Raw genomic sequence first — 27,488 nt, 5'->3', positions numbered from 1 at the left:
CAGAGGTGAACGATGCTGCTCAATTTGTAGCGTGGCCTTTTTATTCAATATGAGACCCCAGCCCATGAGCTAGTACCACCCGCCTGCAGCGTGGATCGTTCCTCCTCTGAGGAAGGAAACACCTGTCGCAGACATTCAAGCTCTGTTGGGCTTTAACTGTATGTAACTGCTCTTCTTCTCGCAAAGGCCGAAGACAGTTTGAATACTGATACTTCCATTTGTTCCTGTTATTTTGCCCAATCATCACTAGAGCAATTATTAGGGTGAAGGTTAGGTCAGGAACGGAGTCTGGACAGTGAGGGATTTGGCTAATTCTGGCTGAAATAACAGGAGAAAGTGCGGGGCGGTGATGGCGCACACATTTAATCCCAGCACTTGGGAGGCAGAGGCAGGCGGATCTCTGAGTTAGAGGCCAGCCTGGTCTACAAAGTGAGTTCCAGGACAGCCAGAGATACAGAGAAACCCTGTCTCGAAAAAAACAAAAACAAAAACAAACAAACAAACAAAAAAACCCCCAAAAAACCCAAACAAACCCAAAAAAGAATCAAAAAGGAAAGGAGAAAGTGAGGAAGGCGGACCTTCCTGCAGATAGACAAACTCTTTGTTCTTGAGTTTCTTAATCTAAAGCCGAGCAGAAGTAGAAAACTCTCATGATGGTGCTGGAAGGCCTGAGTGTGAAATGTGCCGCAGTCCTGTGGACAGCAGCAGGATTGGGAGGCAGTGGGCCTGTCACTCTTTTCTTTGTGTGTGTGTGTAAGCATAAGATTTCTGTAAAATGCATTTAAAAATGTTTTAAAATGTCATTGATAAATAGGTGGCTTTGGCGACAGCAAGGATTTTCTTGGTTTACAGGGAAAGCTGTGTTTTAATTTTTTTTTACATTGTGTGTGTGTGCACACGTGTGTGTGCATGTGACATATGTACAACATAGCATGTGTGGAGGTCGGAAGACAACTTTGGAGAAGTCGGTTCCCCCTCGCTGCCTTGTGAGTCCCAGGAGTTGAACTCAGGTGGTCAAGCTGTTATTCTTTCCCTCCAAGTCATCTCACCAGCCCAGAGCTCATGATGCCCAGGGTGTGCTGTGGAGGTGGGTCAGCAGAGATTAGGGGTGTGGTGACAGTGGAGTGAGGCTCCGAAATGAATGGCCAATCCAGACACCTTCCTTTCCCATTGCTCTGCTGCTATCTGAGATCTCATGTCATCTTGTCCCTTCCTAAAGGTGACACCACCCCAACCTGTGTCCTAGCTTAGGGAGGGCGCGTGATCGTCGGGCCTAAAAGGCCCAGTGAGCGGTCCTTTGTGCACCGGGATTGCACCCTGGGTTGAAAGATGTGTTTGCGGCAAAGGGCCGAGCATCCTGAGCGAGCATGCGTCTTGAATGTTCTGGCAGCCACCAAGTCTGCAGACAGAGCAGTGGGCTTTGAACTTCACACTGCGTGCCGTATCAGCTGCTCTGTGCCAGCCTACCCCTCATGGGAAAAGCTTTGCCTTGGCTTAGAGGGGGGAAAGGACAGTGTGTACAGAAGATCTTTCCTTCTCTTTCCATTTCAAATCTTGGCACAAAAAACATGCTTGCCGTTCCTGTTGCAAGTCTCAGCCGCAGATCCCTGTGCTGAAGACTGAGCCGTTGTCGTCCCCTCCAATTTCAGCTTTCCCAGTGACACACAGTTTGCTGCTTTGGGTGGTGGGGCTGCTAATAACTCCAGGTGGTAAATGGGTGGTAGGGAGTACAGCTGTGTGGAAATACAGCACGGAAGAGATACAAACACGGGGAGAAAATGGGAGCCCGTCAGGAGGTGGGTGCAGTGATAAGGCCTTTTGCTTTCCTTGATGTTGAAGAAAGCCCTCTGTTATCTTACCTCAGACTCAACTGGTTACTTATTTCATGCTGTGTCTATATGGTGAACTATTATTATATAGCCTCTAACAGTGATGTAACTCTAGTACGTTCATTGAGCAGGGGTAGCTAAGATATGCTGTGAGGTAGAACATAGCAGATTAGTATTCATATATGAGCCATTCTTACAAAAATATTCTATCTTTATATAGATACATAATAACATTTGGAAGGGTATCCATATGTTGTGGGTGGTTGGATCATGAGTATTTATATATTTTTCTTTTTGCTCATATGTATTTTCAAAGTTTTGCTTCAGTCAACATATTACTCACAAAGTGAAAAAAAAAATGGTATGGAGGTCCACAGCATCTCAGTTACTGCCCAGCCTTTTATGTGTGGGGAGTCTTCTAGCAATTGGGTATTGTAGCAGGGAGTGCGGCAGAGCCCACTTCCTCTTCCTCTTCTTGTTCCTCCTCCCTCTCCTCCTCTTCTTCCTCTTCTTCTTCTTAAGCTAAGAATCATTAAAAATCATGACAGTTTATGAAAGTTAAGTGCTCTGAAGGTGAATGAAAGAAAGTAAGTAGGGTTTCACCTTTAGGAAGGAGTCTGGGAGAAATTTTTGCAGCAGAGAGCTGAGACACAGTCATGGGAAGCGAAAGTGGATGTACAGTTCTGAGATGTCACAGCTGATGCAGGACAGTGGGGTCCTTTTTTCTTGATGTAGTTTACAAAGAGGGCTGGAACAAGAGCCTTCAACACCTCCTCTGTGAGAAATGTGTTCCACTTGGAAATGTGACTGGGACTCATATACAGACCTTTAACTTAAGGGGATCTTGGTCACGAGGACTTCAGGGGCTTCAGAGGGCTGGTTAAGGTTTTGTTAAATAGCAGGAAGGTCTTGGGTGTGATAGGGTGGCCTCATCTTTGGTTCTTTTGAAATGGCAGTTCTGACGTCTTTGTCCAGTGTGAAATGAGCTTCCAGCCCTATCCCAGGCTTCACTGTCTGCTCTCATCAAATATTCATTGGCTCCTTGTCCACTGGGGGACTGTGGAGTCTTTGCTTGGAAGCCCTGGCTATGGAGGAGATGGTTGGGAGGAGCCTCTGGTCTGGAAGATTCCCTGTTTTGCTTATCCCAGGAAGAAGAAGGGAGAAATTATTGAGCAGGTTTTGAATCTGACCTGGCTGCATCCAGATCTTGAGGTGGCTTTGGCTCTGTTGTTAGCCAGTGCTATACAAGAGTACCATGTGGGACAATGAGCCCAGTCCCTGACTGTCAGTGAGGTGGGAAGGCGAGCTCTCCTCCTGAGTGTGCACGTCAGGTGGGTTGTAATGTAGCTTAGAAACCATAAACGTGTTTAGATTCTTGGACCCAGCAATTATAATCCAGGGAATTTATGTGGTCACTACTCATCCTCAAATAGTGGAACAACCAAAGCCGAGATGGCTGCTCCAGCGGCAACAGTTAACAAGGACAACTCTTTGGGGGTCAGAAAGTGCCTTGCTGGACAGTGGATTCTTATCCCCACTGGCCAGGTAGGAAATGGGAGGTTGGAGATCCTGAGTGAATGAATGGTGCGCTTGGGCTCTGCGCTCCGGTGTGTACTTCCTTGTCCTGTGGCATTGCCTGGAAATGCAGGGTGCAGAGGCAGGAATCAGGAAGTTGTCAGGAAGGAAGAGAGACAGTTAGACAGTGTTGGAGAAACTGACACTGTAAGAGGTTGAATTAGTGTAATTCCGAGAGCAGGCTCTGAGCCTGACCAGGCTGTACACTCCAGAGTTTTGAAGTGGCTTTGGCTCTGTTACTACCCTGTGTCTCCCAAGAATGCACATGGGGTGAATGGATGAATGAAAGAAAGACAAAGGGATGAGGACATGAACAGCAGCTTCTGTAGGGAATTAGACATCAGGAAGGGGTTTTCCCCCCCTAGAGTTGTGCAGCGTCTGCATATAATTCAGTTGCACAAACTTCTTCTCACTAGGGAGTGTTGTAGTCTGCTGGCCCTGAGGCCACACTTTTCCAAAACCCTTTACCTAAAGGCTCTTTCTCCTGGCTTCGCTCCACCCTTGCAAAAAAAAAAAAAAAAAAAAAGCCCCATTGTGAGCAGGTCTAGGGTCAGCTGGCATATTGGATATGGACACATAGTGGAAGGGAACTGAGCTATTGCAGTGTGATGAAATACTCTGTAGCTGTTAAATGCTAAGTGCATCTGTGGGGAAAGAGGAGAAAGGCTTGGGAAATAGTTAATGCTTATCTCAAGATAGCAGTTTAAGCCGTGTGTGCCTGTGTGGGTGAAGGTTAGAGAAGAGGCATGAGCACCTGGTAAAGGTAACTGGGCTCTGATGGAGACGCCATCCATGTAGTGTCCTCAGCTAAGAACCCTTTGGTTGCTGTCCCTACAACTCTGGTTTTCTTTGACCCCAGTTCCAATCAGTTATAAACCCAGGGAAATACATGACTACATATCTTAATTTTAGCATTTATTCTTTGCTTGGCTCGGGAGTGATATCTACAGGACCTTGAACATGCCAGCCAAGTGTTCTACAACTAAGCCATCCCCCAGCTCCAGACTGTTGTCAACTTGGACCCCTCCAGAGCCTCTCTGCTGGCCTCCTGGCCTCTATTGTCTCCCACAGTGGGTTCATTTGGACATCCTGTACCAAGTGGTCTTGATAGGAAATATATCAGATTCTGTTTCTCCCTTGGTTACAAGTATCTTTTCCTGTCACTGTGTTAAGATTTGCAGTGGCTTTGGCTTCTTATTGTCCTTCTCTCCTATCCCAGATGTCTCAGACTTCTCTTGCTCCCTTGCTGCCCTGTTTTCTTGCCTCAATTCCTCAGGACCAACTCTAAAGGTCCCCCAGCTTTGGCAAAACCTTCAGAGCTGGCTGAAGCAGAGATGGCTCCTTCTTACAACATACATTACAACATTCTCTGTTACAATTTCCAAGCTCTTGCTCTTTTATAGAAACCTCCAGAGACCTCAAAGAGGGACCATGCGTTCTCTACCTCAGACCCTCCCGTGAATCCTGGGATATAGTAGAGGGGATAGCACAAAACGTTGATTGAACGCAACAGTTTATCTTAATGTTATAAAGATTTATTTATTTTCACGTGTGTGTGTGTGTGTGTGTGTGTATACATACACATATGTGTAAGCATGTGGATACAGGTGCCTGTGAAAATCCTGAGAGTGTCAGATTCCTTAGGAGTGGAAAATGGCAGGCAGTTGTGAGTGGCCTGATGTGAGTGATGGATACTGATACACACTCACACACACACACACACACACACACACACACACACACACTCATGCACACACACATTAACACACGCACACACACAAACGTGCACACACACATGCACACACACAAACAGGCACACACACACACACACAACGCATGCACACAGACATACACGCACACTCACACACGCATGCACACACATGCACACACACACACATCTTCTGTAAGAACAGTTAAGTGTTCCTAACTGCTGAGCATCCCTTTAGCTCTGTCATCATCGTCGTCGTGCTTTGAAATTTGAGAAGTAGACAGAGTGTAGTATATATGTGCAGAATTCAGACAGATCTCGGAGCTGACAGATTGCGTTCGAATCCTGGAGCTGTCACATACTGAACCCCGCATTCCTCATTTACAAAGCGGACATGAAAACAGTACCAGATGGGGTGTCTATGAAAAGCAAAGGAGGAAATGCATGTCAAAGGCTGCATACAATGCTTGGCACCGTGTAAGTAGTGCGAGGATTCTAGAGATCTGAGGTAGCTGCCGCGACTGCAGCATCTCTGACTGGCCTGTCCTCTTTCGCCAACGTCCTCTTGGTATCCTTCTGCTTGCTTTTGTAATCTAAAACTTCTAAACCTTTGGCCTCAGCTGAATGAAATGTGATCGCAGTGAGGCAGAAGGAGGGAGAAAGAACTGTGGAAGAAGAAATTTAGCCTTTCTTGTAGGGGGCTTGTTTCCTTAGCCAGCTTTCTGCACATGGGCAATGGTGGAGCTTGCTTGTGTTTCTCGCTGTGTCCAGAAAATGGGTCCTGGGCCGATGAGGGGAAAGCTGCTCAGAAAGGAGCCTTTTGTGCTCTCAGCAGACCTGTCTTGTTGTTTTTACTCACCAGCCAACTCTTTTCAGAGTATAAGCACCTCAGGGCCAATAACCGCTTCTGATTCCCACAGATAGCATTAAGGCCAGTGGGTGAAGACTGTAGCGATGCACTCCTTAGGGTTGGAGGTGTTCCAGCTAAACTGGATGTTCATGGAGAGATTTCTGCAGTTTTTGCGTGGTTGCTTAGAGGGACCGGTCAGATACATACATGGTGTTACATTCATGGGCCAATGAATACCAGTGTGTGTCAGGTAAATGGAGCAAGCCTTATTGGATGGTGAGGATAGTTTAATAAAAAATGATGAAAACCCGATGTAGTGTTGAATCCAAAGCCTCCTGAAGTATAAAGATCTGAGATATAGGATTCTTGCCCTCAATGTACAGCCCCCACCCCTCACCCCAGGCTCTCCTGACTGGATTGCATACCATATTGTCTTCATGAAATTGAAGAGGCAGACAGGCTTACTACAGTAGAAGACACCACATTGAGTTTACTGGCTACATTTATCAAGGCCAGCGTTTCTTAAATGATGGGTGTTGGGAGTAAAGGGTAGGCTCGTGATTAGGGTTCGAACTGCCCCTAAGTTCATGAGTCGGAAAATCATATGCAGATTTGTGTCTATATATGCATCCTCCTAAGGAGAAAAAAGAAAGTCCATACTTTCATGGGATTTTTCATTTGGGGTCTTAAACCCCCAAAATGCTCAAAACCCTTTACTTTCATCTTAGGGCTGTGCTCAGAAAACTAAATATAGTTATGGGAGAGGTAATTGTGCTAAACGTTTATATTTCCCTGCTAGTGCTCCGAGTTTTACAGCAGGATTCGAATGAGCTATGAGACCTTTTTGTGTGTGTTCAGAGGGGAAGGGAGCATTTATTTACCGAGAGTGACAGTAGGATTAGACAAGTAATTAAGTGGTGTAGCTCTGCATCACATCAGAATTGCAGCCCACTCGACGTTTCTGCCGAGTCGACGACCCCAGAACAAGGGTCTGATTTATCTAAAAAGACTGCATGTGGTAAGCCACGTTATCAAGTGAGTCTCATTTCTGTTCCCAGACTGATCATTTAACACCTCCCAAGGGCGTCTCTGCGATAGCATCGCAGGCGATAACGGAGCTTCTCCCTAGGCCCTGGGGAGCCTGCCTAGTGCCAGAGCTGCCTCTGGAAGCGCGCGAGAGAGGCTCAGTACCAGGCCCGAGGGAAAGGCTTGCTGCCAGGAGCCAGACCTCTCCAGGTGCGGGATGCTGGAATGCGGCGTCTCCCTGGGTAATTAGCTCAGAGCCTTGGTCTCTTTTTGAGCTTGTACTTGTTCACCGCCGCAGTAAGACCCTTGCAACCTCCCGAACGCCGCCTCCCGCGAAGGTGCTGCCCCTTTAAGGGAGGGCGTGGTCTCGTGCGGCGTGGCCGCGCCCCCCGGCTTTCCGCGGGGCGCGCCGGACCACCTGTCTCCGGCCGTGCCCCGCCCCTTTCCCGAGGGGTGGGAGAAGAGGGCGGGGAGGATGGTCGAGGCTTTACCTTGCGCAGCGGTCGCGCGGCGCATGCGCACAGCCGGACAGGTCCGCGGCGCCCTCACTTCCTGGCACTCCCCCTCCCCCCTTCGCCGTTACCCTGTACATCCGGGTCTCTTGCCCTCCCCACTCCAAGCCGCCGTCGCCGCCGTCGCCTGGCTCTTCGCGGCTCCGCCAGAGGGGCAGGTGCGGAGGGGCTCCCGGTCCGGCCGCCGCCGCCGCCCCGCTCCGGGCCCGGGGCTCCCCCTAGCGCCGTGACGAGCCGCCGGCGGCCGAGAGAAGCGCGGCCGAGCGCCCGAGCTCGCGGCGGGTGAGTGACCGGCCGGTCGTCTCCTCACGCCCCTTGCGCCGCGGCGGGCCGCGCGGCCGCTCTGCGCGCTCCCGGCCCTGCCTGGGCCCGGCCTCCGCCCATTCATTCTCGGCGTTCGCTCTTCCGCCCGGGCCGTGGCGCGTGCGGGAGCCGGCAGCCCCGTGCCGGGCGCTTCTCGGCTCCCCGGCTTCCTTGCCTGCCCTCCTGTCCCTGTGCTCCGCTGCACCCCGACTCCCAGGCTCCTTCGTGCCCCGGCGTCCTCTGCTTTCCGGGCCAGCTCTCCCGGGGCCCTCACCCCTCCTTTCCTCGGACCATGCCACGCTTTGCCGGGACACCCTGCGCCCATGGAGGGTTTGTGTGTCTTTGCACATCGCTGCGTCTTTCACCTATGAGGCCAGCAGACCTTTCAACTTTTAATTCCCTGCGTTTAAAGTCCAGATGCTCAATCCTAGGGTGTGGTCTTAGTGTGTTTCCAACACACACACACACACACACACACACACACACACACACACACAGCTTTTTATTATAATTACCCAAATTTATGTCTGTCAGAGTCTCGTGAGAGTGGCCATCGGGATGTGTGTGTAATCTGGTGGCTTCTTTGGTCCACTCCGCCTCCGTCGTATTTGGTACATTTTTCTCTTGAGCATAAAATTTGTCAAAAAGTGTTCTTTTCTATGATTCCATGCCTGCTTTGCAGCATCACCTGTTTGTACTGTTAGTGAGACTTTTTCTTGCCTCTGACAACACTTATAGCACTCCTGTTATCCCTTTCCATTCCACATACTGCTGGAATGCCTGAGCCCTTACAGAACCACCAAAAGCCCGTTCTGGATAAAGCAAAGTTTTCTCATTCGTTGACACTTTCTCTCTTCTCCTGACGTGTATTAAGTTTGACACCTTTGAACCCTGCTGCGTGAGAAATGTGTGCCAATCAATTTTGAGTTCTTTGAGTCTTACAGTTTGGTAAACTGATGTTCCTGTAGCCGAAGGAACTCTTGTCACTTGTGTGTCTAGCACCTTATTGCACATAATTTTAGATTAGTATGCCCCAAGAAAAACACACAGATTCTTTTAATTTTTTTAATTGTGTTTAGTAATAGAAATGGAAGCTTAGTGCTGAGGATGACTGTAGTTGGAACGTATTTGATAGTCTGTTGTAAAGTTTAACTAAAATTGCCTAATCGGCATCTATAAAATGACCGAACAGCGCTTTCTGCACTGTGACTTTCATGGTCCGTTATGGTGAACTCCAGTTCATTTCAGAGCACACATGCCATACCACCCTGTAATGGCCACAATAGCATTTTCTAATACTTTTTTCTTTCTGAGCAACTAGGTTTTTTTGTTGTTGTTGTTCTTGGGTTTGGAGGTTCCCCTACACCACCACCACTTTAGGCTTTGAATAGCCATTTTACATATTTCTCTTAAAAAAAAAAAAAAAAAAGATGTGTGTTTGTGTGTGAAAGTGCAGGAGTCTGCGTGTGATTCTGGAGTTGATTCTGTTTTCTTCTTCCACCATGGGATTCAGGGATTGAACTAAAGTAGCCATGCTTGGGCCATCTCACCCCGCCACAGCAGTAAGATTTCTCATCCTTTTTTTTCCCCAGAGTGATTTTTTCAGGATGACTTAGAAAATCCCTTAAAACATCAGTAGTGATGTGGCTGCCTTGGAGGAAAGCCTTGCTTTGTAAAATGCTCTACATTTGGTGGTTCTGTGGTGTTACAATATGTAAATGCACAGAGTATACTTTTTTCTTCACTAAGAAAGAGACCATTTAATCAAGGCCGGCTAGGTTAATAAGTTGCTTTTGGTTGTCCCAGCAAAGAGTGAAGGCAGTTGATTTCTTGCATGGTATAGGTGATATTTAATGGAGGTTAAAGATTCATTTCTCTGAGCTTTCTGAAAATAGGTTAAAAATAATGTATGTGGAATTGTGCCATGTTCCAAGTAAACAGTAATTGTTGGAGAAGTACAGAGTGATGGGTTTTTCATATTATTCCTAGTCTCTTTAGGGAAAAGCCTGGATTATCACTCTTACTAAGTATTGATGCTTCAGTTGTTAAGAGCCAGTAATTTTCTTTTCCCTGTTTAAGGAAAGCAAAAGACTATATTATCTGAAAACACTTGTGTTGGTTTTTATATTCTGTCTATTATTTTTGGTTATTCTTTTATAGCACAGCTTAGCAGTTTCTGCCTGGTGTATAGTGTATGAATTGTTAATATTTTGGGTATCCTAGACTGTAACAGCACTTTGGAACTATTGTAACTATGTGGCAAAAGTTTCAGAGAAAGATATTTTTTGCTCTGAGCTGCAGATCTCGAAATACTTAGTATTTTGAATTTGCTACGTAGGGTTATTAAGTTATTTTGAGATCTTTAGGGGACAAAGAAGAATAGACATATGTAGTGTTATGTTCTCGTTTATAGACTGGATTTGTTTATTTCAAATATCTTGCCAGTATTCATGAACAGTAGTCAATTTAGAACATTTCTCATGTGTTTAGTTTGTTTTCCAGAGTTAGCATAAAGTGTTTTGGTTATGGAAGCTCTTCTATATCTGTTTACTAAAGTAGATTAATTTATTCAAAGATATAAAAAAAAAAAACACATAGCAAAGATGGCATAATCCAAAGGTACAGTGGTAACTTGGTTTTGGACTAGTCATGCTGATATGCTACCAGTAGCTAACACTTGTACTAGGTTTCTTTAGGCCAAGGTAGTACTTTAAGACATGGTTTAATTTTAAAACAGTCTTGTTAGATAAATACTTACACTGCTGTCTGATAGATGAGGAGTCAGGTGCTAGGCTGCAGTGTTGAGCAGCTGCCTTATACCCAGTAAATTAGCTAGATGACAACCCTGGAAGACATAAGTTAACTTTGAATTCATTCTTGATCAACATTAGAAAACTAAGGCTCAAAGAGCTTTGACTATTTGTTCAGATGGCTTCTAGGTGGAATACCTTTTTGACTCACAGTCTTTAAATAAATTTTTATTTCAAGGTATTCGTTTGAGGCCTTATTTTACATTAAATATTTAGATGGTATTTTTTAGGCAAGAAATCTCAACTTTTCAACCACCACAGAGATATTCGCTTGTTCTGTTTTCTCCTTGGAGTGTATACATTCTTGCTCACCAGTAACAACTTCCTCCCCTTTCCACTCAAGCAAGTAAATAGAATGCAAATTAGTGCCATTTGTAAAACTCTTCAAACAACGAAATCATTTTTAAGGTTTTTGTACTCTCTTTATAAATAAACATACAAACAGACACATATCGAATAGATGTACTTAATTTCTTATATCTTCACATCTGAATAATACAGTCATGGGTGAGAATGGCTGGTTTGTAGAAATATACTCTTGGGGTCTTTTGTTTAGCTAGAAGACATGATGCAAACCATTTTTGTAGCTGTTTTGATCAGGTTCATACTCCTCATGGGAAAGATTGAGGAGTACGTATTGCGTGGGATACTGATACTGCAGCTCTGAACATTTGCATTCTTTTCTCCCCTGCAGTAATTTCTACTTAGTGTACTTTGCTAGTGCATCATGTGGCACATGTTAAGTCTTGGACTGATAGTGTCTGGGACACTTCTTCCAGTCCATCAGTTGGCATGCTTTCAGATAATTTAGATGATACTGAATTGGAGGTCAGAATAAGCATTTTTGGATATTATTTGCTAAGGAAAAGAATTATGACATTATTAGTTGGGATTACTTGTGCCACCTCTCTTCTTAGTAAGGGTAATAGGGAATTGAGTACACTCATATAAATGAATCTGAGATTTAACTAGATTTTGAGCAGTCACTTGCCACTCTTTCTTCTTTCCCTGGTTGAGATTAAAACCAGAGCCTTACACAAGCTTCTCTGCATATGCCCTACTATTGATATCTGCTTTAATCCCTTGAAGTATATATCTGTAGGGTTTTTTTCTTTAACTTAGAGATTCTTTTCATTGTAAAATTGTAGTGCTTATATGTGATTTTATAAAACAGTGTATATGGACATAAAACATGACATTTAATTTCTAGTTTGAAATAGAATAATCCTGAGATTATAAAATGTGAGTACCAGATCACACCTGTAATCCTAGCACTTGAGAGGCAGAGGTAGGATTACAAGTTCAAGTCCAGCTTTGGTACACGAGACTGGATCTCTGAACAAATTTCTAAAACAGTAAAATGGAAATGCATAGCCCTGTGACATGATTGTAATTTTCTTTCATTCTTTTTTAAAGACAGGGCCTCATTGTGTAGTTTTAGGTTGGTCTTGAATTTGAAATCTTGTCTCAGCCTCCCTAGTGTTGGTATTATAGGTGTTTGCCTTCACACAAGGTGTCTTATATGTCTTCACACAACAGAAGAAGCTGGATATAAATTCTTTTTGGTATAATTCTTGGTATGTGAATGGCGATTAATTTACTCAATTAGTTATTGAGCACAAATTGGTGTAACAGTGAAAAAAATCAGTTGTGGTCCCTTCTCATAGAAGATAGCAAAACTGGAAAATGTGAATGTTCTGGTTTTCTTTCTGTTCCCTTGATAAAACACTGACCAAAACTAGCTTGGAGCAGAAAAGAATTTCTTTGGCTTACAAGTTATTGTCCTTTGATGGAAGCCAAAGTGAGGACTTAGAGTGAGAGAAGAACTCTGCTATGACTTCCTTTCTGTACCTTGTTTAGCTTTCCTTCTTATATAACTCGGGACCACCTACCCCTGGATAGCACTACTCACAGTGGGCTTCCACCTCCTATATACACATAATAGTTAATCAAGAAAATGCCCCACAGACACACCCACAGGCCAGTTTGTCTAATAGAAGCAATTCCTCTGTTGAGGTCCCTTTTTCCCATCTGACTCTAGTTTCTGTCAACTTCAGCACAGTGACTTAAGTGCTAGTACATTATGTGGGTTTCCAATCTTAGAAGATCAGGGTGAACCATCCTGCTGTGTGTATTACCTTCCAAGGCAGGACCTGGGAAATTGGCCAGGCAGATAAATAGTGAGTGCATGGGAATATGGCGAGAGATCATATTAGAATCTTAATATTGTGTGGCAATAATGGGCATGGTTAAAGGAGAACTGGGAAAGATGCTGAGGAGTGAGTGTAAGGCCACCTGCAAGAATCATAGTAACACAGTTTTGAATAAATGCAATGGGAAGACCACTATAAAGCGCTTTATTGGATAAGTGAAATACTCAGATTGTCTTTTCAAAAGAATGAATGTGGCTTAGTGTTAGGGGATTTATATTCAAGGCAAAAGACCTTGGAGTCCATCTCCAATTTGGAAATTAGGAAAAGGAGGGTTTTGTTTTTTGTTTTTATTTTTATTTATTTTTTGTTGTTTTTGTTTTTAATTTAATTTTCAAGTTTTTGAGGCAGGGCTCTAGAGTAAAAAGTGCTAGGTAATACTTGGAAACATTGGGCTAATACTTCAGTCATGTTTTGCCATTAGGAAACCCAGGCCTCTCATAGGGAGCTTGTTGCTTTGTTCTAGAGAGATAGTTGTCAGATGCACAAAGGACTAAAAGCAGGCCTGTCTTATGGAAGGAGATAGGATTTTTATTTTTCATAGCTGTATAGAAATCTTAGAAAGATATAAAGTAAAGGACAGCAGGTACCTCCTCAAAATAGGCAAAGAGTTATCTACAAAGTGTAATTTTCATTCATATATATGTGTGTGTGTGTGTGTGTGTGTGTGTGTGTAAAAATATAAATTGTCTTGGTACATCTGCTTTTTAAAAAGAAGAAGGTTCCTACATATAAGAACAGTTCACATTGTGATTGGAGTTCATTTTCTTTTGAATTTTATTTATTTTTACTTTATTGTGTAAATGTTTTGCCTCATCTCTATTTTGCCTTTATTTGTATGTGTACCACCTTCTTGTCTCATATATGTGGAGGCCAGAAGAGGGCGCTGAAGTTCCAGGTAGTTGTGAGTTGTCATGTGATTCCTGAAACCAAACCTAGGTCTTCTGAAAGGGTAGCAAGTGCCTTTAGCAACTGAGCCATCTGTTCAGCCTTGATTATTCATTTTCTTGATATATATCAACTTGTAAGTATGACCTTGATAAGAGAGGTTTAATTAATTTCCTCTGGGGTAAATGCATAGGTCAATAATTACTGAAACCTTTGATATCTTGCAATCTGGAGTTTATTCATTACATGTGGTCTTTCAGGGGTGTTAAAGTGAAATGTGAGAAACTTCCATGGAGTAAAAGATTTGAGACTTTTGATTTTATTACATGAAACTGCAGTAGCTCTCGGTATGAATCCTTTTGAATGACAGTATAGATTTGTGGTTAGAAGAACACCTAACACAGGTAGCTAGAGGAAGTTTATACTTGGAATTTTTCTTTGATTTTTAGTTTTTTACACAAACTAGAACTCTTATCTTCTAGTTCTTACTTAATAAGTTCACAATTTTCAGTTCTTTTGGTAAAGTTTGTACACTGTGTGTGTCTGTGTGTATGTGTGTAAGATAGAGGCTCTGTAGCTCAGGCTGGCCTGAAATTCAGTGTGTAGCTTAGGCTGGGCTCAGACTTTACAGTGTTCCTTGTTTTTCAGATTCCCAAAGTATTGGTATGACACATTTGAGCTATCTAGTATGCCTGGTTCTAAACAAGTTAACTTCAGTCAATGGAGATTATTAATTACCTTCAAATTTTGTGCTGTCTTACATAGTTAATGTCTTACAGCACGTCATACATTGTTTGTAAAAGTAAAATAGTCAACTTCATTTATTTCATTCATTTAAATCCAAGTGTTCATGAATTTAGATACTTGGAATTGTCAAACAGTCTAGTTATGCCAGAGCTGGTTGTAAGTTGCTAGTGGGAAATGTGGGTACCTCAAAATCAGGGATTAAAGCATTTTGGTAATCATTTCCTTGATAATTAGGACTTCCATATTAAATTGTAGGTGATATTAACTTTTTTCCTTTGTATTTATATAGTAGTATGTAGAAACAAGTACCTGGGGTTGACATCCTTTGAAGTAGATATGCCTGTTCCGCTATGGTATGAGTGGTGTTGACAACTGGCCAGTGTTGTCTTTGGTATGTAGTATGGACTCTTAAGGGTCTGTTAGCATACTAGGTACGCATGTATTAAGAATTGGAGTGGATGACCAGCCTCTGTTTTGGGGGGAAAAAAAGGAAAAAAAAAAAGGTTTAAAATTGTTTTATTTACTCAAACTCAGCAATGATTGTAAAGAATTAAAATTTCATTTCATTCCTCTTCAAAAACCAGTTTCACTGAAGTATACTTCGTACATGAACTATTTGTATTTAAGTTGAGCTTTAATAGCTCTTTTTATATTCTGGACCCAAGCCCTTTATCAGTTACATCATTTCTTAAGTATTCTCTCAGTTTGTGGCTTTTTAATTTTTTTTAGTGATATCTTTTAAGGTATTTGGTAGTTAGAATGAGAATGATCCCTGTCATTTAGGTTTGAATTCATGGTTTCCAGTTGGTAGAACAGTTTCAGAAGGATTAGAAGGCTTGAGGTTTCAAAAGATTCTTTCCAGTGTGTCACTGCCTCATAGTTGTGGATCCAGATGTGAGCTCTCAGCTGTTGATGCTGCCATGCCTTTTTTTTTTTTTTTTAAACCATTGTGGCCTCTTAACAGTGAAATCATAAGTCAAATTAAATGCTTTCTTTTATAAGTTGCCTTGGTCTTAGTGTTTTGTCAGAGCAACAGAAATGGTGGTATTTATGCAATTAATAGTTAATGGGGAGAGAGAGACATTTTGTTTAGTGTAGCTACTGAAAAAGTGCCACTAGATCACCAAAATAAAAAACATAAATAGAAGCAGTTTAGGAAGAGGAAAGGACCAGAGAGTACAGAGAGGAGGACAAAAGGGTAGCAGGGGTGAACATGATTGAAATATAAGTGACATGTTGGGAAATGTTCTAATGAAACCCATTTATTATGTAATTAATGTATGCTAATAAAACATTTTCACAAGAATTGTAAACATCACAAAATAAAAAAGATTGGTGCTTTTTGGCTACATATGAGAGGTGGGAAAAGGAGGATCAGGAGTTTGTGGCGAGTTCAAGGCCAGCCTGGATGACTGAGACCCTGTCTCTATAAAGCAAACAGATACTTTTAGTGGCAGGTCTAAGAAATATATGCCTGGCAGTAGGCTCTAAGATTCACTTCACTGTTTTCTTTGAAAAGTTTCATGATTTTTAAGTTCTTGCTATTTGGGACAACTTAATAGTGTGAAGTAAGTTTCTAGTTAATCTTTTCACATGTGGACCACATCTAGTTGCATCAGTATCTGGTTTGGCATCTTGTGATAATCAGCTGTGTGTAGATGAATGTGTTAATTTCTAACTTTGAAGTTTGTTGTCATTGATCTCTGTCTTTGCTAGTATCATATGACTACACTTTCGTTTTTCATGTGTGTGTGTGTGTTCATCTCTATATTTAAGCTAGAGGTTGCAGTTGAATGTCTTCTATCACTCTCTCTCTCTCTCTACCTTACCTTTGAGAATCTTTGATTGTCCTGGAGCTTGTCAGACTGGCTGACCACCAAATTTTAGGGATCTAACTGCCACTATCTTTCTGTACGTTGGGGTTATGGGCACATATTGCAAAGGTTTAATTTATTTGTGGGTGTTGGGATCTGAACTCAGGTCCTCATGCTTAAATAGCCATCTGAACTGAGCCATCTGAATGCCCTTTTCCTGATAATGATAGATTTTCCTACCGTATTTTAATAGCCAAATAACAATAGCTTCCTCTTGTCTACTTTTCAGAATTGAGGATTGAATCTAGAATCCCACACTGCTAGCAACCACTCCACCACTAAGCTGTGTTCCTAGCTCCTTTTTGTTTTGTTTTTTTCTTTTTATTTTGAAAGAGATGCCTAGACAGTTCTTGAACTTATGTTCCTCCTGCTGTAGACCCATGAATAGCTGGGATTATAAACTTGGCACCAGGCCAGGCAAACAGTGCGATCATGTTTATTAAAACAATGAAGAAAACTAAAACCACCATGTTGATAGTAACTAGGTGAACATCTTCCCAGTCATCTGTATAGACTACTTAATGCGACACGTGACTACACAAATTCTTCACATTCCACACAGGGCGGCACAATTGCCCACACTTGATCTTCCTGGGTTTTGACTTTCTCCTTTTTGTGAATACACTTACTGACAGCTTTAAAAGAGAATTGATAGTTTTTCTTAGGCACATTTGTAATTCTTTGAGATATATTTACTTATGAGATTAATTACTAGGTGTGTCTTTTGTTGGTGAAAGTAGAATTTACTTATTTTACTTTTGGGAAGATGACTTTAAAACAAATGTTCAAATGTGTATTTTATGAATGACATCCTGTGTGAAGCTTGAACAAAACTAATCCCCTAGTCCAATTTCAAACATAGGTTTTAAAAATCTGTTCTGAGTTTTAGTACTGTATAATTTTTTTTTTAAAGCATTTGGTGACAAGAAGTATAGATAGGACCAGAAAATCTATAAATGTGTAGGGGGAGAGAGTTCTGTTGTTATTGTGAAAACAACTCCTCTGTATGCTCAGTTTACCATGTGAATAGAGGAATGGCAGCCTTTGCTATATTGCATTTTGTGAGTTAATCCTGATACAGCCTAAGATAAGGTCCGAAACAGAGGGACTTTGGATAGTCAGTGAAGGTTAAATCCTGCTATCAGAAACTCCCCTGCTGTTCGAATTTTTCTTACATAGTATTTAGTATCATGAATATATGATTTAAAACTCCCCTCCTCTCCTCTCCCCTCCCCTTCCCTTCATCCTCCTCTCTCCTTCCCTTCCCCCCTCCCCTCCCTTCTCCCATCCTCCCTCTTTTCTTTTCTTTTGGTGGCAGGGTCTATGTGGCATGAAACTCACTATGTAGACCAGGCTGGCTTCAAACTCAGAAAGATCCACTGCCCTCTTGAGTGAGTGCTGGGGTTGAGTGAGTGCTGCCATATCTGGCCCCAGATTACAGGTTTTTATTGTCCTTTTATGGAAAATTTAGAAAACATAAAACATGTTACATAAGAAGAAATGAAAGTGAAACTCTTGTTCTGGATTTAGCCAACAGATGCCCCTTACTCAGATAAATTGTAAAAACATCTTGCAAGCCTTGGCTTTGTTGGTTTAATGGCAGCAGTGTTAAGCATGAGGCCAAAGTTTAGCAGACATGTGAACCACCAAATATCTTGGAGGTGAGCATTTGTAGACCTAGTGCTGGTGAGGCAGAGACAGGCAAGTCTCTGGAGCTCATTGACCAGTCAGCCTACCTGATTTAATGAACTCTTCACTGAGAGATTCTGTTTTAAGAGACAAAAGTGAGCAGGCCGTGGTGGCGCACTCCTTTGATCCCAGCACTTGGGAGGCAGAGGCAGGCGGATTTCTGAGTTTGAGGCCAGCCTGGTCTACAAAGTGAGTTCCAGGACAGCCAGGGCTATAAAGTGAAACCCTGTCTTGAAAAANAAAANAAAANAAAAAAAAAAAAAAAAAAAAAAAGAAAGAAAGAAACTTAAGAAACAAAAGTGTAGACATGTCAAGATGACTCAGTGGCTAAAGGCTCTTGGCCTCCAATCTCCAGAACTCAGATGAAGATAATGAAAAGAGAGAACTGACTCCCCAAAATGTCCTCTACCTACAAGTACACTCTGTGGAGTGAGTGCACACATAAGCAATAAATAAGGTACAGAAACATACAAAAAAGACTTAAAAATGTGGAGAGGTATTAAGGGAGCTACCACATACATATGTGTACACACCCATATAATTTTTAGAGAGAACCAGAAATGGATTTTAGGACTTCTTATATCTGTCTTACCTGTTGATAGGAAATATAACCAGAATGCTGGAGAGTAGGAATACTTTCAAAAAATAAAAGGTAATTTCATTGATGTACATATTAAATTAGAGGATTAAAGAAATGGACTGAGATGGAGAGTCTTTCATTAATATCATCGGGGTAAGTTGGAATTATGGAATAAAAGGAACAGAGGAACAGTTTTATTATAGAGGGAATACTTTGCAATAATAATAATGGAATACAAGGAACAGAGGAACAGTTTTATTATAGAGGGAATACTTTGCAATAATAATAATGGAATACAAGGAACAGAGGAACAGTTTTATTATAGAGGGAATACTTTGCAATAATAATAATATTATTAACAACAACAACAACACTGGCAGACAGATCTTTGAGATTCAGGCCAGATTGGTGTACTTAGGAAGTTCCAGGGCCAGCCAGGACAACATAGTAAAACGCTGTCTCAAAAGAAGAAAACAGCCAGAAAAAACTTATCAGCTGTTCTTAGGTCCTTACATTGTTAAAATATGTGTCTGTTTTCTCTGTTCCTGGGAAGTCTCAAACTTCTTTTTGATATTTTAAAAAGTAATTGCTGTGGTGGTCGTGGGGGTTTCCCCCACAGTGTTGTGGTTATTTAATTTTCAAGTAGTGGAGGTCATGAGAAGTGGGCTTGTTTGTTACAATTCTTACTTAAAAATAGACCTTCAGTCTGTCTCTTCTCAAAGGTCTTTCTCTCTGATAATTGCTTTCAGAGCCTGGGAATATCTGTTTCCTAAAAACTTGGACCCAGATGCTTAGCATAGGAGTGGGCAGGCACTCTATAAATGGCTGCTAACGTTTATCTGAATAGTAGCTATTGATTATCATTAAATTATGCAACTCACATTTTAACGTGTTTCAGGTTTTAGTACAAAAAATGTAAGTAAATACTCCAGTAGGCAACATTGTCAATTATTTCCTGATTAGCTGTTGATTGTATACAATTGCCTGTGAGCTTAAAAATGTATGTGTAGGTAAAACACTTCTACATATACAATAAAGTAATTTTCTAAAAAATCATGAATCACTAGTCATTAATCTTTTGTCCATTTAGCATAATTACCACTTTCCATATTTAGGATTTCCCTACTTACTATACATATGTTTGAGATACAGCCTCATTGTGTAGTACAATTGGCTTTGAACTGAATCATCCTGCCTCAGCCTCCTTCCAGTTAGCATTACAGGCTTATACTCTTGGCCTGATATATAGTACATAGCTACATTTGAATGTGTCTTCTATTTTAATTTACAAGTTCAGGCTTGTAAATATGAAATTAAGATGTTTACTTCTTAGCAAGTAAAAACAAGAGGGTAAATAGAAGGCTCAAGCATGTACAGCAAATGAGATAGTTACAGTTGGAGAATTGGAGGAATTAGAGTGGTTTTTGTGTTTTTTAGTGGTATTGAGAAACCTCCATTGGTTTTTGAATTTTTTGTTGCTGTAGACTAGCAAAACCTGTTTCTTAACGAATTAAGTTTCATTTCATTATGTATTCCTTTGTTACAATCAAATGAATGGTGTTTAAAATGCCTGTTTTAGGGAGGAATATTTTTCTTTTACAGCTTAGGGGATATACAAATACAAAACTTCTCTTTTAAAAAGTACTTTACTAAATTTGAAGCACATAAAAATGTCTTTGCAAGTTGTTAGTGCTTGTGGTGTTTTTTTTTAACACAAGGCAAACTCAGAAATCTTTCCTTCTCTAGCTTTCTCTGACACTCTTTAGACATGATGAAATTATTTTTCATCTCTCTCCCCATACAGTTTAACCACAGAGCTTTAGCATGGCATTTTCTTTAATTACAGTTTGGTAGCAGTCTGTTTCCATGTCATTTCATAGACCATGAACATCTAGAGGCCAGGCTTTCTTTCACTCAGCGAGCTTTGATTTGCCTTGCATCTGGGGTGTATTGGAGGATCCTTATTGACTTTGTTGAATTTTAAGCACTTTGTGTTTTAGATTATGTGACAAGGCATTTTATTTTGTTGCTATTTTTATATATTTACCTTTCTGAGTCCATTTTGTCTGTTCTCACCCTGGCTTGCCTGTAGACTGATCTTACATCTCTCAAATAACTCTTGAGACATGACATTTTAAACAGTTTTTAAAAACATTGCTTTGATTGCTATCAAGACATGTAATAATAAATTATGTATTTCTGCAAAGTGATTGTCACAATTGAGTTATTTTGGCAGTCTGGGAAAACCAGCACCTATAAAGCCATTGTGGACACTTGGACTGTTTTAGTTAAGGGTTTTTAAAATTTTATATTACTTTATAATAGAAATTACATGTTTGTCCAAATTTTTTTCATATATCCGATACATATATGTTAATATCTCATTTTCCCACACAAATCTTTTTAGCAGAATGATCAGTCTTTGTGGCCTTAAGCATAGATAAGCCACATTTCTTCAAGTCTCTTCTATCATGTTTGCTTAGTCATTGATTCAGCATATTTGTACACATACTGGAGTCTGCAGTGTACCAGAGGCATTGTGCTTTAGGGAATGCAGTAACAATAAATGGATTCTGATTTCAACATTCATCAGAAAGAATGGAACATTTTCATGAGTGATGTAACAGTGGATCCTCAGCCTATACTTTGAATATGTTCTTGACTTACTTTAGTACTGTCTTGTTTTCTAAATTTGTTATAACTGTAGTCTGTTCTGTTAATCTAGTTGTCTTAGTCAAAAGTTCCATTGCTTTGAAGAGACACTATGACTATGGCAGCTCTTATGTAAGAAAGCATTTCATTGGAGCTTGATTGGAGTTCAGAGATTTAGTTCATTGTCATCATGGTGGGAAGCACAACACCTTGCAGGCAGACATGGTGATAGTAGTTGAGAGTTATACATTTTGATCTGCAGTCAGTAAGAAGAGAGATGGGAGGGAAAGATACATTAAAAAAAAAAACCCCAAAACAAAAAACAAAAATTGGGCCTGGCATAAGCACTTGAAACCCCAAAGCTCTCATCCCTGATGACACACTTCCTCTAACAAGGCCTTCATACCTTCTAGTCCCTATCAAGTAATGCCACTCTCTAATGACCAAGAATTCAAATCTAAGCCTATGGGGGTGGCCAGCATTACTATTCAAACTACCAAACTAGTGTTGACAGATTATTATGAACTCTCTGTCTGTCTGTCTATATAAAATTTCAACAGTAACTCTTTTAGGGTAAAATTTTTTTGAGGGGTTATTTCTGACCTGTGTGTTTCTGGAACCTGTTCCAGCATCAGGAAAAAAGTAAATGTTTAATCAGTATTGCTAATCATAGCACCAGTTCATTGAATTGTTTTGTTTTTGCTAAATGCTTAAAGTGCGTTTTTACCAAAGCTCATTAATCCTTGCATAGTGCTACAGGAAAACTATTAATTCCATTTTCCATATCAGAAAATGTATGTTTCAGAACTGTGTGACCTTGTGTTGCAGGTAGCAGTTGTCAAAACTAAAATTTAGATTGCTTTAGGGCTAGCTCAGGGGCAATAGGCCTCGCCTGGCATTTTTGAGGCCTAGAGTTTTAGCCCCATCACTGCAAAGAATTCAGAGTGGGGTGGGATCTAGCTGGTTTCAAAGTTTGGGTTAAATATTTTCCACCTTTATGTTGGTGCTGTTCAATATAAGTATGTATTGAATAGGGTACAAAAAATTGAAGATAAAAAGGCTCTTTCTGTCATTTGAGGCCTGTGGATTCCTGCTAGCAACAAGACTTTTGAAGGTAACTATGTCTAGAAAGCTGTGGTATAAAGCCAGTTTTGCTTGAATAAGGGGTCTCTGAAGCTCCATGGTACACACAACTTTTCCCAACTAAACAGGAGTAATCCTGGAACCTGTAGTCTGGGCTCATGGAAGTAGTGGCATAAATGGTGCCCATTTTTCAAGCATCCTCTCTACTGCCATGGGACACAATCCATGTGATGCTGAACCCTGCAAGGATTTAAATTAATAGAGAGTAAACCAATTAAAGTAGATTTGTGCTGTTTTGAAAATCAAATTTAGATAATTTTCATGAATTTGTCTTCCTTCAATAGTGTGACTGTTATGCTTTGAATGTAAAATGTCTTCCACAGACGAACACTGATCTCAAGCTAGTGGTGTTCTTTGAAGAGATTGTAGAATTTCAGGAAGTGGAGCCAGTCTGGTGGGGGTGGGTCACTGTAGGGTTGAGGATTGAGGGTTATCAACCGAGGTTTGTCACCCAAGTTCTGGCTACCATGAGCACCAATGCCAGACAAGCCACTGCTGCCACCATACACTTCCTGCCATTGAGGGTTTCACCATTTAAAATAGTGACAATAAAAAGTTTCTGCCTTTAGTTGTTTCTGTCAGATACTTGTCATGATGAGGAGTCAGTGAGTTTTCACTTAGTACTTGGGGTTTGCCTACTCAAGTAAAGAGCACTGACAAGAACAATAACAGATGCAAGAATAACTGTACAGCCAGGTAAGACTGCTTGGGAATTGCAGAGATTTCAGTTCTCTGGTGGTTGGAGTCCAAGAGCAAGGCCTACTGAAAATGGGAGTAGCTTTAAGTTGAACTTTAAGGGCAAAAATGTTTTAGAAGGAAGGTGCTGCTTTCCATGAGGAGGAGACGAATGTGCAGACTAGAAGTAGTGTGGCTGTTAGAGATGGTCATATCAGCCTTTAGAATGAGGTGTTCTAGAACCAGAGGTTCTTAACCTTCCTAATTCTGCAACCTCTTAATACAGTTCCTCATGTTGTAGTATCCCCCACCCTAAAATTGTTTTTGTTGCTATTTCATAACTGTAACTTTGCTACTCTAATGCATTGAAATGTAAATATTGGTGTTTAAAGATGGACTTAGGCAACCTCTGTGGAAGGGTGATATGATTCCCAAAGGGGTTGTGATCTACATTTTGAGAACCACTGTTCTAGACTATAAACACTAGTGTATATTATAGTCACTTGATCTTGAAAAGTGAAAATTCTTAGAAACAACTCATAGAATTTAAGAATTGGCATTTTCTGCAGATTTAGATGTATTCAGTCCCTGGTTTACTTGTTTAATTAACAAACACTAAATAGCATATGAAACACAGAATTTACTGAGCTCTTCCATCAGTAACCACTCCTTGATTCTGTCACTGCAGTCAAACTAATGGACAGATCTCTTACCCATTAAAAATTGATCCTGTCTCTTCAAAGTCAATCTGCCCTGTCAAAGCTCCAAACAACCACTTTTGTTGCTGTGATAAAATAATACAACCAAAACCAACTTGTACTAGAAAGTTTTCTTTAGTTTACAGCTTAAAGGGATAGAGTCCATAATAGTCACAGCAGATGACTGGAGCTGGAAGCTAGTGATCATACTGTTGGAATACCAGGAAAACAGGGAGTGTAACTACAAGCGGGCTGAGGCTATAAACACTGGAAGCCTGAGTATATAGCTGAGCATAAAATTGTTAAAAGATACACAGTGTTTTTTAGTTAATACAGTGATATGATTTGTGTGGTGACAGTTTATAATCCCATCGGATGCTATTTGATATTGTCAGATTTTGTAGTTATTTGTTCATGTGTGTCTGTATTATGCCACATGAGTACAGGTGCCTACAGAGGACAGGAGGGCATTGAGTTCCCTGGAATTGCCCTTATAGACAGCCTGATGTGGGTGCTTGGAACTACACTCCCATCCTATGGAAGAGCTATTAAATGCTCTTAACCACAGAACTGTCTAATAGTGTCAGATATCTTAATTTTTTATTCAGTCTAATGGTTGTAAAATGTCAAAACCAAAGATATTGTTTCTACTTGTTTATTTTTTTTGAGTATGCATGTTTAAAACTTTTTTTTTAAACTGTGGTTCATTTTGAAAATCAATTTTATTTATTATTCTATTCTACCAAACATTAGCAGGGGTTTTCGTATAGTTGATACTAATCCTTCCTCAGGTATATGTATTGCATCTTATAGTTCAGCGATTTACTGTTTGGTTTCTTTGAAGTGTCATGTTAAACAGTTTTTGTTTGTTTGTTTCTTTTGAGACAAAGTCTCACCTTGTATTCCAGGCTGCTTTAAATTCATAATTGTTTTGCCCTAGGCTTTAGCTGTGGACCACCATCTTAGTCTTAGAAGTTCTTGATAATTAGTTTGATTAAAGTGTTTTCATTGATAGGTAGTGCTTTTTGTAATTCTGTGAGCACCTTGCTGTGTCTACTTTGGGACCCTAAAGAAGTATTCTGAATTTCATTCCAAAAGTTGGGATTTTTCTGTGTGATTAAATCCCATGGGGTTTATTTTTATTTATGATATAGTATAGGCACTTTTTCTTATGTGAATAGTTCCCTTAAAAACTGATCAACAGTCTTCTTTCTTCAATGGTCTACATGTGCGAGCACACACTTCCTATTTTATATGTAGGTATGTGCTTGTTCTTAACGTGTGTATTCTGCTTTTCAATATTGTATTTTCTTTGTGTTGCTAGTTTGTCTTCATACCAGTACCATGATGTCTACTCTAGATTACTTTATATCCTGAAATCTGTTTGGGCAAGCTGACAACCTTGATTCCTTGGACATTTTGATTGTTCTTGAATTTTTTTTTATATAGATTTCAGAATTTGAAGTTCAAAAAAAAATCCTTTTGCAATTTTGGTTAAAAATGTCTTTAGGCTGGGCAGTGGTGGCATACACCTAATTCCAGCATTCAGGAGGCAGAGGCAAGCATGGATCTCTGTGAATTCAAGGCCAGCCTGGTCTACAGAGCTAGTTCCAGCACAGCCAAGGCTGCCCAGAGAAACCCTGTCTCAAAAAACAAAATCAACCAATCAAACAAAAGTCTTTAGTATTTATGTGAATTTGGGAGATATATGTCAATTGCTATCATGATATCCTCTCTCTTACGGACTTGGCCTCTTTGCCTGTGGCTTTTTCCATAATGTTTTATCTCTATGCAGGTAATTGCTCAGCTTTTGTTACATTTATTCCTTGTTCCAATTTTAATGCAAATTTGTATGTAGAAATAATTATTTCTCTTTTGTAGTTTGAGATAAGCATGGTAGGTATCCTTGTATTGGTAATATAATCATATCAAATGCTTGAGATCTAAAATAGTGTCTTTTTTTGTTTGCTTGTTTTATTTTATGTTTACTCTGTAAGTAGTTCTGATAGTGGGAACCAAAGGTTTTAGTTTTTCTTTAGGTGGGGGTGGGGTGGGGGAATTCTGGAGAGATGGCTTAGCACATACTGCTTTTACAGTACTCTTGTGATCTCTACGGGAACCTGCACAAACATGATATATATAAACATGCACACATACATAAAAAGCAAGTAATTTAATATTTTTAACCTTTTCCTCTTAACTTTTCACACCAGTTGTGACTTGAAATGTTATATAGGAACAGTGGGAGGCAGTTTTGTCTCACTTTAGGACTTAAGGGGAAAGCTTCTACTGTTTTGTTTTGTTTTTTTCTTACTCCCTCCTCCCCCCATTAATTTGTTTATTTTACATCATGATCACAGCCCACTCTCCTCCTAGCCCCCCCTCCAAGTAGCCCCTTACCCCAACCCCCTCCTTTTCTCCTCTGTGAAGGGGAGTCCTCCCCTGGATACCAACCCCCCCTGGCACATCAAGACACTGCAAGACTAGGCACATCCTCTCCTACTGTGGTCAGACAAGGCAACCCAGTTAGGGGAACAAGATCCACAGGCAGGCAACAGAGTCAGACAGCCTCTGCTCCAGTCATTGTTGAAGACCAAGCTGGACATCTACATATGTATGTGTTGGGGGGGGGACCTAGGTTCAACCCATGTATTTTTTATTTTAAGATTATGTTTATATTAGACTTTTGGTTGAATTAGATGACTTTATTGTTGCAAATTTTATTTTACTTATTTTTTTTTACCATAAAGTGACTATATTTCATTTGAGGTAATTTATACAGTTATTTTATCTTACTTTTTTTACTTTGTTAATTGGGTAAAGATAGTCTGTAGATAGACTGAACTCACTTTGCATTCCTGAAATAAGCCAGATCTTTTGTCGTAAATTAAAAACAAAGAAAAACTTTGAATTTAAAAATCAAAGTAGCATTTGGGATTATTACAGAACAAATGCAGTTTTGCATACTCTACATATTTGAGTAGCTATTTGATTTGTTACTTAATTGACCCTTAGGAAAATACTGTTTTCTTTGTATATAGAATTGAACTGTTTTTACTTGTCAGTGCCTTTTATTACTCATTATGTCATTACACTTGAATCATGTGTTTAGATTTTATAAGAGCACTTGAACATATCAGGTTGATAAAATGAACTGTACTACTCTACCTGATCTAAACACTGAACTTCTCAAAATTTGAACTTATAGAGCTTCAAAGCAGCTTAGTGTGTTTTGTGAGAATGTATCTTAGCTCTGCTTGCTCTGATTGAAGCACCTCCTCCAGAAGCCATTGTATAGTCTTTGGTTTATTGATCTTTACTCTAAAACATTTCTGAGTTGAGACTATCAGAAAAGTCCCACTGTCAAGTATCCACACCTGTAATTCCAGAATCAGGAAGGCATAGACAGGAGGATCCCTGGGGCTTGATCAGGTTGAAAATAAAATCTTAGTTTGTAAAGATTATATAGATAAATAATGGGCTAACTTCTGGCCTTGCATGTGTGCCAGGGTGTGGTGGCTGGTTTATATCAATTCAACAGCTAGGGTCATTGGAGAAATGAGAACCTCAATTGAGAAAAATTCTTCATAAAATTGGCCTGGAGTCAAGTCTGAGGGGCATTATCTTAATTTGTGATTGATGTGGAAGGGTCCAGCCCATTTTGGGTGGGTCCACTTCTGGGTTATTAGCTCTGGGTTGTATAAGAAGCATGCTGAGCA

The 27,488-nt window shown here is 40.6% G+C and overlaps 1 protein-coding gene across 4 annotated transcripts in view; it reads left to right on the top strand.

Annotated features, from left to right (window-relative positions):
* The window catches only part of Fam49b (family with sequence similarity 49 member B), a 130,851-nt gene that overhangs the window by 54,956 nt on the left and 48,407 nt on the right, over positions 1-27,488 (top strand). Inside the window, exon 1 of one of the 4 annotated variants that reach the window (XM_029469393.1) lies at positions 7,563-7,782. The exons of 2 other annotated variants lie outside the window; for them this stretch is intronic. The gene's annotated coding sequence lies outside the window, so the exon portion shown is untranslated. Of the gene's footprint in view, positions 1-7,562; positions 7,783-27,488 lie in introns of those variants that run through there. One more of the 4 variants, XM_029469391.1, reaches the window with a different exon arrangement.

Source organism: Mus caroli, chromosome 15 (assembly GCF_900094665.2).
Source record: "Mus caroli chromosome 15, CAROLI_EIJ_v1.1, whole genome shotgun sequence".
Lineage (NCBI taxonomy): Eukaryota > Metazoa > Chordata > Mammalia > Rodentia > Muridae > Mus > Mus caroli.
Note: the sequence above shows the minus strand (reverse complement) of the source record. Positions and strands in the feature narration are given on the sequence as shown.